This window comes from Megachile rotundata, chromosome 1 (genome assembly GCF_050947335.1).
Source record: "Megachile rotundata isolate GNS110a chromosome 1, iyMegRotu1, whole genome shotgun sequence".
Classification (NCBI taxonomy): Eukaryota; Metazoa; Arthropoda; class Insecta; order Hymenoptera; family Megachilidae; genus Megachile; species Megachile rotundata.
In genome coordinates, this window is record NC_134983.1 from 10,002,869 (window position 1) to 10,015,486 (window position 12,618).

Below are 12,618 nucleotides of genomic sequence, written 5' to 3' on the forward strand. Positions count from 1 at the left end.
GCGGAAAGGATTTACGCGACGAGAAAAGTGTTTTTGCTTAGCGAGAGTTGCCAAGAATTTTAGGGGAAAAACTACGCTGGATGTGGAAGATTGATCATATAAACTGAGAGTACGTACATTAATTTCGAATGAAATTTAGGGGAACAATCTTTCGTTTATGGTTTGTAATAAAATACAGCCATGGGGCTCATGTTTATGTGGCTCGTCAGCAGTGAAGGAGTATATGAGAAGATGATAAATTTTCGAATCCATGCAAAATTATTTCATTGCCAATTTCCAAGTTTTCAAATTCATAAATCATCAAATATCTGAACTTCCAACTTTCCCGGTTAAATACCCAAATATCCTAGTAAATTCCTAAATTTGTAGCAGGATTGATAAGCAACATAAATAGTTATAATATAACGTCTACTTGTGTTTAATCTACGTACATACGTACATACATCACACGATACTGACGGAGTAGGATCTTACAAGATAATATGTAGGTGCACGGTCTGACTGATGGAGATGATAAAACCATCCTTAATAGTGAGGCTTACATACTCGTTACAAGTACTAGCTCTGATTAGTTTATCAGAACTACTAACGTTATCAGAAATAATGTTCTGATCTGTAAGATGTTGCATATTTAATTGGTTCATCATTCAAGAATTAATTTTTTATTTTTATTCAGTGTACAGGTGCGACGAGACAAAAATTGCTGTCAAATTGTTGCAAATCTAATTCTTTCATCATTCAAGGGTTCATACCTTATTTTCACTCGAAAAATTAATTTAACTCTGGCATGCAAGGAAACGAAAATGAACTTGACTTTGCGATGCAACCAGACAAAAGTGATTAAACGAAATAGTACTCTAACTTAGATAGTTTGCAACGTTTTAAACGCGTGAACGATCAGTAAAAATTCTGACACCATCTCTGGTAGTTACACGTTCCTTTCTCCAGCAGTTTCGTTAACTTTCCTCCGAGTGCATCCACTTCTCGCCGATCGCGAAACTTCGTAATAAGGATATATGCAAATATTTTCGAGTTAGCGGTAGTTTTGTAGTCGGATGTTCGACCGTGAAGGATACAGGCCGTGAGGAAAGTCAGCGGCGAATGCTTGGTGGCACTAATCGCACGGAGTGGTTGTAATCGGCAAACTTTTTGAACGATACCCGGTCTCCCTTTCTCCGCTCGAACAGCACGACAAACGTGGGAACACCCACGTTCTCGCAACTAATGGAATTATACGACAGTTCTGTCGATGGAGTAGCTCTGCCAGACTTAGGGGACCAGCCTCGTCGCGTTTGTCAAATCCTATCGGCAAAAGTTTTTGATGGGTTTCATGGAAATGTCGATTCCTTGTTGGAGCTGCGCCTGCCCGCGTGCTCTTGCACCCTGTAATGCATTGCTTCTGCATGTATTCACGAGGAAGCGAATAAGTCGTTGAAACTTTTACGAAACGCCCGGATTCTTCCGACTTCTTCTCGTAATCGAATCTCCTTGTATCTCGTTTCTCTTTCGATCTTACATCACCTTGTCGCCGTGTTTTGTTTAGGAATTTCACATGCACGCAATTACGCTTCACGGCTGTCAAATTCGACTTGCCGATTTCAACGGCGCACTGCGCGTGGCGTTTCAATTAGACTTACGCGTGCAGTTAATGGAACGACGGGCTATTCAGGTGGAGAACCTCTAATACATCTGATTGCATATCGATAAATTCTAGATTTCAAATTCATCACCGATTCAAATAACTACTTCATATCTTTTGTATTCATTTAACATTCCTTAATTTTTATCTCAGACTTATTTATATCATTCCGCTATTGTATAAGTAGTAGCAAGTTGAATTTTAAAACTAGAGATTCACCATTTTGTAATTGTATGAATAAACGTTAAATAAATAAATTTCAAGAATTTTTGGTTGAGTAATTTACAGTTGAAACGATGGGAGCCATGCATGAAGGATGGCTATTAAAAACCCACAGGTGTTTAGAAAGCACGACTATCACACCGGTTCATTACGCGACGTTCTAAAATTCACACTTCTCTAACGAACATCGATCGCCACTTAAGAGAAGACATTATCCGAAGGAAGAGGGCCGCGTTTCGCCGTAATACGGCGTTAAAGTAACGACAGGCTGGTCCAAGGGAAATAAATGTAGGGCCGTTCTAATGGGCAACGATGAGGGTCACGGTAAAGAAGGAGGAAGAAGAGGAACGGAAAAGGTGTCGGCGTGCGAGACTACCCTGCGGTAAGCCGACGAGAATGCCGTTACACGAGCAACGCTGTCCGTGTTTCTCACCCTGGACGGGTCGTACTAGTCGAACCAGGGGGAGACGTTGATGAGAGAACCGAACGAGAAACAACGAGGAAAGAAGAATAGAGAAGAGAGACATCGTAGTTGTGGATGAAGATAGGCGAACGACCAAGGCGGGCAAACGATGCTACCAGCCTTATAGGAGAACGTGTTCATCTTCGTCGAGGCTGCTACCATAGTAATTACGCTTTCGCGTGCTACGACCCAGAGCTTTTGTGTATGCTTTCTGCTTGATACGACGAAGCACCAGCAGCAGCCAAATAACTACACCGAATCCTTATACTTATTTCCTGACGGTGTTTTGCATTATAACGTGGGAGAACCGAGCTCGACATTCTCTTTTGCACGGCATTACGAATACGACACGTAAACGACCGCGAAACATTTCAACTGTGAACAACTAACTGTCCGCTGGACGTTCAGATTGTGAACTGTTGCGTATTTTGTTTTTACATGTACATTTGAAAATTTTGGGATTCTTGGATTCTCGAGTTTTCAAGCTTCCAGACTTTTACGTGAAATTTTTCTATCTTTCAGTCTTTAGATTTTGTGAAGTTTAGATCTCTAAATTTTCTAACTTTTGCAAATTTCTGAGCTTCCAAGTCCAATATTTCTAAACCTCCAAATCTCTCAATTTTCTAATCCTCACATTTCCAAATATCGTAAATCTACTGAATTATCCATTGCGAAACGTTGACTGAATATTAATAAAATTGGGGATCCTAAACTACCCCATACCGAAAGTCTACTTACGCAAATGCGAATTGTTCCGAACATGCCCGACGTAAAATAACTTCTAAATTCTAAAAGTTTGGACGATGCACTCGTTAGTTTTACCTGCCGGACAAAATGTATCTCGTTTCTCCCTGGTGGTTGCTTCACTCCGGATCGTCAGCCTGAACACGAAGAAAAACCGGAAGGTTGGAAACGGCAACGGGTGCAAGGCGCGGGTAAACGCGGCAAGAAATTCAACGTCTTTCGGCTGTCTCGTGAAAGCTTCCATGGTGAAAAGTCCGTAATTGTGTTTCCGTATGGTTGCCACGGTACGAAACGTGTAAGGGTCGTTAAGGTGGTCTGTTTTTCGGCCTTCCTACGGCCAGGCTTACTCGCTAACATGATCGATGAGCACGCGAAGCTGCTCCGGGGATTCGTTGAAACTTCTGTACGCAAGTTTCTCCGGCTTAATGAATTGATAGGGTGTTTTTGGTACCATCAGTTTCAAGGTTAGAAATGTTGGATACGTATATTTTAAATCGTTTAAATATTATTGAAAAATATTGGGAAATGACGAAGAGCAGAGTTTAAATTGTATATTAGTTATATGGTGGATGTGTGAGATCAGTGTTCAACTTATTACCTGTTGATTCGATCAAACAAGTTCATTGCCATAAATAAATTTTTCTATATTTTTATGGACGTTCTCAATTTTCAAGGACGAAGGTAAATATGAGAAAATGTTTCGAAAACCTTCGACAAATTCCGAAAACAATTTAAGACCTTAAATTGTTGATCAGCCTGTACATTGTAATCCTGGATGAAGATGTTGATTAAGTTATAATATTCGATGAAGATCGTGCATTGACGATATAAAACGGTATTCCACGATTATTATCATAGTAGCATGACCGGTTATATCGATAGCTATTTGTGGCTTATGAAAATCCTTAAGCCTCGTAAATCACGAATTATGGAACGGATGTAAATTACGATTATTGCTGGTTTTACGACGCCAAACACCGCCTTCGTAATCCGACTGTCACACCGTAAAAGCGAAAGTAGGGAATTGCAATAAGCAGAAATTTTACGATCGCCGAATCGCCGTCGTTGCGTGTGCGTAGGATTTCAAGGCCGGTCGAAGGAAAAGAAGGCAGGCGTGCAATTTCGTTCACAATATACCGACAGCGTCCCTGTCGGCCGCCATAAACAGATGAACTCTATGGGATTATTTTACTGGCAATACGTCACTCGCAATTTATTCGTTAATGTTCGGTTGAACGAGCTCATTGCCGCTTAACGGGGGCTTTTCGAGTTTCCTCGAGGACTTCAAAATATTGTGCCTCGTCTAAATTGCTTTTCCGACAGTAGAATGATTTAGTGCTTCGCGCTGAACGGTCGTTAGCAGAATAATTTCTGCTCTAACAGAGCAATATTTTTCGAATTTCCGCGTCCAACAAAACGTCACGAATCTGTCGACGATGCCCGTTTCTATGACACTTTGTAACGCGGCCATCATGAATTAGGCATCGCTTTTTATCATTACTATTATTATCTCGATTGCTGCCTTGTGCACGCTAGATGTACAAAATACACGAATGATTAATACATGGAATGATTATGATTATCGAAATGCAATTTCGCGATATTACTATGACAGACCGAATTAAATTGTTACGATCTAATTAAAGATTTATTATGATGTGGACGCAACGTTCGTTTGAACGATTACTGCTCTCGTATATCACAAATTCCGGTGCATTAGCGACGACGAATCAAATGGAATTCGCAATAGTGGCGTAACATCAATCTTTAATTCGCGGATCTTTCGATGAATTGAGCGCAACTATCGTTCGATCATTATTACACGAGGAATCAGTCCGCCATTTTGGAGAGAAACGGCCAGTGACGGTCACTGTTCGAAGTCAAACGCGGTGCATTTTATTCTTCGAACGCTATTTTTATACAATAATCACCATAAATGTTTATTTATTTATTTATACACTAAACTATTAAGTAATTAATGAAGTATCAAAAACTATGAAGTGCTACTTCATCCTCGTTCAAAATTTGACACAGTCAAAAATGACAGCACTCTTAAAAATCTTAATGAACGTCACAATATACAACCGCAAAATTAATGAACAGCGTAAAAGTAAAAGAATTGCACCAGATGCTCGCATACGTATGAAACTTCAGATACGTAATCTAATTTATCGACTTTCGCGTTGCAAATTGTTTCCAAGAGGCAGGAGTAAGTAGCAGGCAGGAATTTAATCCTCGGCTACTAAGGACTAAGGGTTCAAGAGCGAATGAACTTTCATTAAAAAATCTAATTTTCCACAGGGACTACGTTTAACCTAGGGGATAGAATTAAATTTTATGTGCTTCCTTTTCCGCTCGTGGAAGCATGAAACTTGGTTCGCTTAAGAGATGCCTGAAGCAGACGACAAGTGGCATTTTTTCCGGGAATATGCGAATATTCGTGGATCAAACGCTAAACAACGAATCGAGACTTATTACATTCGTCTTATATTGCATAGTCAATACTTCGATACCATTGTTTTTATTGAACTTTTGCATTCTCATATATTGACTGACGGTTACTTTTATGAAGGCGGATTTTCTTGGTGACGTCTAATAAAAATATCAGTTGTGGATAATAACAGTGCTTTAAAATTTGAAAGTGCACTAAATATTTTATAGTACTTCGTTATCAAATTTGACCTGAATCAAGTATTTCCAGGACTATAATTCAGATAATAATACACTGATAAAAGTATACTAGAACAAGTATAAAATATAATGCAATATCTTATTACGGAAAGTTTAATTGTTTAATAGTTTCACCACTGAGGTTTTCATAACAAATTTTCCATCGTTTTTGTTATATTTGGCTGACTATATTATACCGTTAATTAACGCGTTGACCGCCACGGTGGTCATATGTGACCGGCGGTACAAATTCAGTTAAATTAATTAATGTCGGGGCACAAATTAATTAATGTTTTTAAGAGACAATAATATACACTAACAAATTAAAAACTAAAATACCTTTATTCATAATAAACTGTAGTCTGATATGAAACATCGGTTTTCGTTCCAGCGGTGAATGCATTAGGGGATGATTTTCCTAATAGTCTTCTTAGTAAAGACAGTAATTACGATGAAACCAACGTATAAAATATTTTTGATCCACCGTGCATTCTTATGGGACAGATTAGTCTCCAAGTAAATGGATCTACATATTCAGCCGGTTAATTGCCTAGTTCGTGTGATACGGGTATCATGGTGAAGATTAGCGAAACCTCACGAAGCATGAGAACTAAACCAACCCGATGCTAGCGTCGAGTTAATGTGCTTGCCGCGTGCTACATTCGAAATGAGAAGATCACCAAAATAGCTGAGACGTCTAGCTAAATTCAAACTAGTTTTTGATGCGAATCTAATATACGGCACCAGACAAAAGAACTAGTTACGCTTGCGGTAATGACGTACAAACGTGAACGGGACACGCATTAAAGGGGTAATTACGTTTTGCCGAGGATAAAAGCTCATTTGCGCTGCAAAAATAACAATCCGTAGCTGGATAGCTCCCTGGAACGCAATTACGTTTCTACGGCGGTATATTAAAAGAGTACAGTTCAGAGAAGTGTAATGTCGTTTGTTTATCAGCGGTGTAACTAGGACTTTTTTTCTTACAAATCTGTGTTTAAAGGTTTAAATGACAGAGCTCGTTGACTTGCGGGAGATGTATGTTACCGACGTGTTATTACTAAAGTAATCTAATAGCAACTGACGAATTTTTAAATTTATAAACTTTGAATTGCTATGTGTGAACCTGTTCTATACTGTCAACTGCAATAACTCAATCTATGTAATATATTGAAAGTCAATAACATTCAACGATACATTGTCTTTGACGTAACATAGCATCCATATTGTGTGCTTCAATTTTACATACATTTACACCTGTTACTCTTGAATATATATTTTTTATAATAAATTGTATTGTAGTGCAGTATCAAGTCATTCGTTGCACACAATTTTGTGGCTTAAAACTAATAATCATACGTGTATGAATTTTTCCAGTAAAGTATTTAAAATGTAATCTAAATAACGCTCGTACAGCATAAAAAAGCTTAATGTTTCCGAATGAAAACGTTATTGAAATTCACGATTGGCCAAATAGAAAAAGAAATCAATTAAGGGCTGTTATTCTGTTTTTTATGTAATTGAAATTTTGCAATTTAATTGAGTCGTATATTTGCGCGCCGGCATGTTTTTACCTTTGATCGTGCGGTGATTGACGAAACGCGAACTCGCACGTTTTATATTTGCATCGACGAAACTTAAGTACGCTTAAACGATTCACGGGTGCATGTTATAAAAATCGTGATGCATGTTTCTAGTAAAAAACCGAGCAAACATTTTGTTTCTCAACGTTGGACTTTAATTAGCGCCTGTATAAGAGAGCACGAGCGCCCGAATACGACGCATTAAACAAACTTTGTACCAACGTCGATTTCGGTATCGCGAGACGGCGCCGACTGAAACGCCATTTTGATAAAAATTAATTGCTTTCGCAACGGATTCTCGCCGGGAAAACGAGTGGAAGATAATTTTTTCCCGTCTCGAGCAAAAAAAAGGCCGGCAATTCGTGGAGTTTTAGATTTTTCGGGGATGACCGATGTACATTATCGACCGGATGTGAAATAAAATGATTTTTGAAGGATTATGTGTTTGTATTCAAAAATAATTTGTCAAGGAGATCTTTAAAGCTTAGACTCCGATTTACTATCTGGTTTTATAATTTTGAAATTGTGGGATTATGGGACTAAGATTTTCTAATATAATGTTATTCCTGATTTTCTGCCGAGTATCATTCAAGGATTGTCCATAAAAACTAAAACAATTATTTTTTAAATATAAATAATTAACTTCAAATATTAAAAAAATCTATGAAGCAGAACAAGCATCTACAATTTGCATTTTAAAGTGTTCAAATATCTTCAATAGCTTCGAAGAAAAAAAGTGATGTTACAGGTTACCCTCAAACTTCCCTTATTAATGATGGATGGATGAAAACATAATTTGACCCATTTTCAGCACTCAATGAACACTTTATAATCGCTAGATCAACTACAAATTCGTTAAAAAGATTAATTGTGTCATGAAAGGGTTAAAAGGGCCATTGATCGCTTCCAAACACGAAGGGTCAAAACACTTTGGTTCACTTGGCAGCCAGAAATCTATCCTTCCAGCGGTATGATAGAAAAATCTCCCCACCCATCGCTTTCATTTCTCTCTCGCCACCTCCCATCCCACCCTTATTCCTTCTATATCCGCCATTCTTCCTCTGATCCTAGAAGAATGGAAGGACTCGAAGTGGCGAGCATGTGTCACGGGATTGGCCCAGGTTCTCGTGCTGCTCGTTCGAAAAGCGGTTTCTAACCGGGGTCGAGTCGATTCGGGGTGCAAGGGTGTACACTCATGTGCAATGTGCGATTAGTTTACATAAGGTTACATGCTTGATCATTTATTTTCCCTCGTATATTCAACTTCTTTAATTTTGTACTTTACAAATTGCTAAAGCTGCAAATTCTCGAGTTCTCTAGTTTTAACATTCTCAAATTACCAAATTTACATTTTTAAATTTGTCATATTTCGAAATTTTCAATCTTCCAATATTCCAGGTCGTCAAGTTCCCAATTTTCTAAATTTCCAAATTTTTAAGTGTCTAAATCATTGTCATGTACTGATATCTCCAAATTCCCAGGATCTCAAATAGCCATACTCCAAATTTCGAGATCTTCAAATTCCTGGATCCTCCAATCCCATAACCTCGAACGCTTAGACCTTGAAATAACAAAGTCCTCAAATACATCCCAAAATTTCTAGTTCCCTAAGTCCCTAAATCCTAAGAACCTTTATGTACCCAAATTCCGGCAGTCATATTTGCAAGTACTAAAGATTCCAAAATATCGAGTGAGATTCTCGGCATAGCATATTTTGCGTATGAAAGCCAGATTTGCTGTCGACTGTACATGCACGGTGTACCAGCGCCGAAAATATTTCTGAAGGAACGGTTGTCCTGACGGGAACGAGACGATCCGGAAGGTCCTTGGGAAGCAGTACAGCTAGACGGTGCCACCAGGAAAAAGTGAGAACGGGAGCCGGAGGAAAGGAGGAGGTAAGGAGGACTGTAAAAGAAAACGAGGAAAGGAGAGAGCAGTATTCGGGAAAGGGTGAGGTATATACCGAAGAAACGGGTGGTCGTTCGGTCGTACGTGAAGGGTCGGCGTTAGGCAGTTGGAACGTGGAAAAGGATAGATGGAGAGAGAAAAAGAAATGAACCGTGGCAGGGTGAGAGTAAGAGGGAAAAGGAGAACGGGGGTGCGAAGAGAGAAAGAGATAGAACGAGGGCGAGAGAGAGAGATGGTTGAGGGGTTGGAGTGCCTAGGGTCGCGCGAGAAGAGAAACGGAGAGAGTGGGGAGATTCCCTAGCAGAAACCAGTCGAGTCCCGGCCTCAGGTCGCGACGGGTGTTCAGTTTACAGGCAACGGCCGTACCGTGCGGTTGTCTCGCGTGTCGTCTCGCGTTTCTACCTTCATCACGATCGTTCTCATAATCGGTCCGAGTTTTTCGATCGATCTGACAGTGACATCATCCTCCGGCAACGTCGACACGATTTTCGATAAAAGTCGAACAAATTCCCGACTTATGCTCGAATTACAATGGTCGCGTGTGACTCACGAGCTGTAACTGTGTTCGACCAGCACGATAAACAAATATAACCCCGACAACTTAAGTATACAAAGTTGTCGTGTTTGAACTCGTTTAGCAACGGACATTGCTCCAGCAGCGTTTATGCGACATAAACAAACGAAGACTTCGGAGCTGCGTTAGGAACACGGGGGTGAACTCGACCACCGACTTCGCGGCGTTAACCGTTGGTTAAACGTTCGCGATTTCGCCCCTGATTCGTTCGATGACTAAAACCGGCACCGGCAAGGATTTCAGACCGTGATTCGAGTGAGTGAGAGTGACGAAAGTGTGTAAACGAGGAAAGTGATAAGAGAGGAGCCTTCCCAACCGACTCCTTCTTTTTTCCGTTTTTTAACGACCACGATATCTCGTTAAGATTTTTCTGCCACTTGTACACCGCCGCTCGAGGAGCTCGCCGACTATTAAAACTGGCAGCAACTTCAAGACACTTCGTACACCGAGTGGTAAGTTTTATCTCCTTCTTTTTCTTCGTACCGCTTCCCTTCCGGTCTTTACTCCGGTTTTTATTTCTAACCGTAAACCGGCCCGCGCTTGCTCCGAAGTTTAGACGGCGACTTCGCGACAGATAACATCTACGTTCTGGAAGCTGAAGAGATCCTACAGAGGGAAGCTCTTTCACGACATCGATGTCAATCGCTCGTTCACTTACGACTCCGATACAATGTCTTCCTGTCTAATCGGAGCAGAGACTCGCGACTCTTTTCCAGAGATGAGTTTTCCCACATCTTTCCTTCCATTTTACTGACAGTTCTTTTACGTCGACGTTCGAGTTCTCGACATCCCTGAAATCTCATGAGACGATACCAAGTTCTCGAAATGGTCATTTTTCGAGACATGCTTCGAATGAATTGTCGCTTCAACGTTTCAGTGTTCCACGATTAAGAGATCTTAAGATCTGAAAGTTTCGATGTCTTAAAACTTTAAACCGAACGTTTTAAAGCTTCGGAAAAAGCTCTGAAGTTTTGAAGTACCGAAATCCCAAACTTTCGAAATTCTGAAGTCCCAAAACTCTAAAGCCCTGAAGTCTTTATCGAACTCTGAAGCATCGAAGCTTCCAAATCCCAAGCTCTCCGAAATTTCGAATGTCTCGAAGCTTGAAATCCCAAAATTTCCAAATACCAAAATCCCGAAATTCTAAAGCTCTAAAATTGCAATGACTCAAAATGAAAAAACTCGAGAACTGAAAATTAGCTAATTTTATACATTTCTATCGTGGACATCATATGAAGTGACACTTCCGCGCCAAAATTTCAACAGCAACATGGCGGACGTGAACTTCGTATTATCCTAACAATATCAGCATTTAATTCGTGAAATAATCAAATAACGAAATTGGAGCGTTTGCTCGTTCGAATGTGCATAGTGTCAGAAAAATGAAGCGAATACGAATTGATTCGTAGGTTCATACGAAGTTTCAACCGAATGAAAGGTAATCGATCTCTCGCCTGTATTCGTCAAGTTGACGAGTAACATCCGCCAACACGTTCAATATTTGCTTTTGTCAATATCCTTCAACCCTGTACGTAGTTTCTGTATGCGATATTTTTGCCTCGTGAGATTAACGCTTCATAAGTAGGGTAGTATGACGCTTAATTAGTGACAAAAATTACATGGCTTTCTTATTCGAATGAGATGGTAAGAAATATCTTCGTACAATCCGTCTTTTATCGGAATTCTATAAATGTCATATGTCATGGAAAATGTGTATCGTACAGAGTATTCTTTAGTGAAAGATCGCATATTTCAGAACTGATTCTTTTTATTTAAAAAAGCAAAACGATGAATTGATTTTTATTGAAGTTAAAACAATCTTGATAATGCAACTAAAAAAATATTACGTGATCTTGATGTTGCCATTCAATTTTGCTATCAACTTCTTAGAACTCAATATAATAGTAATTTTCTATAATTACATGTTACAATTCAATTTTCCGATCTGATTTCAGACACCTGTCAGTTTCACGTGGCACATATTACCATTTCATTCATGTATTTAACTGAAATATATGTTCTTTCTTACCATTCATATATTTGTAAAAACCAATTACAACAAAAAATGGCAACCACTTCTTTCGTAAAATGACTGAACCTTCAATTAGTTTGCTGAAGCCATTATTTTAAGTACTGCTGAATTGGTATCTACAAATAAATTTGCTTTGTGACGTTCAAAAACTCGATAAGGTAATAGAGAATTAAGTAAAATTTATGTAGAGGAAAATTAAAAGCACGGTTCGAGATTTATGAGGTTATTACTGTCTTTATGATACTAAAGAGTCAGAGGTTAACGAGAGTTCTTCCGTTTTTATGTAACGAATATTTCCATTGAAAAATTGACAATCGTTTGGATGTCGAGTTTTTCTTGGTTCCGATCGATCAGTAGTTCGCGAAATTCACTATTCACATGCTGAATACTTAATCTGCGTATACCACTTCCGACTGCGAACGCAATATATTGTTAGATTTCAACTCGATAGCCGGACGCTGCGGCAATATTGTCCGGCCTTTTGCAATTCGAATTTTTACAATCAAGCTGCTTCCGTGGCAAACTAGGACTCGCGAATGTTTATCTTGATACGATGGAAAATGCTTGATCGTTCCACTCGACTGCGAAACAATGCGGTGACGATGGAACGAAATTTCCAAGCTATCCGGGGGGTTAGGAAACTTTTAAAAACACGCGATTGTTCCGGTTTTCCCGGGAATTTCCGAAAGCGCACTTCGAGTTCCAGATAAATTCTCGATCTCGTTTTTTGAACGACGATGAATTGAAAACAGATCCCATGTATATGTCTGTAACAATATCCGT

General features: G+C 39.4%; 1 protein-coding gene across 1 annotated transcript in view; it reads left to right on the top strand.

Annotated features, from left to right (window-relative positions):
- Positions 1 to 9,526: 9,526 nt before the first annotated feature.
- The window catches only part of olf413 (DBH like monooxygenase olf413), a 215,035-nt gene continuing 211,943 nt past the window's right edge, over positions 9,527 to 12,618 (top strand). The window contains exon 1 of the mRNA XM_003701272.3: positions 9,527 to 10,255. The gene's annotated coding sequence lies outside the window, so the exon portion shown is untranslated. The remainder of the gene's footprint in view (positions 10,256 to 12,618) is intronic.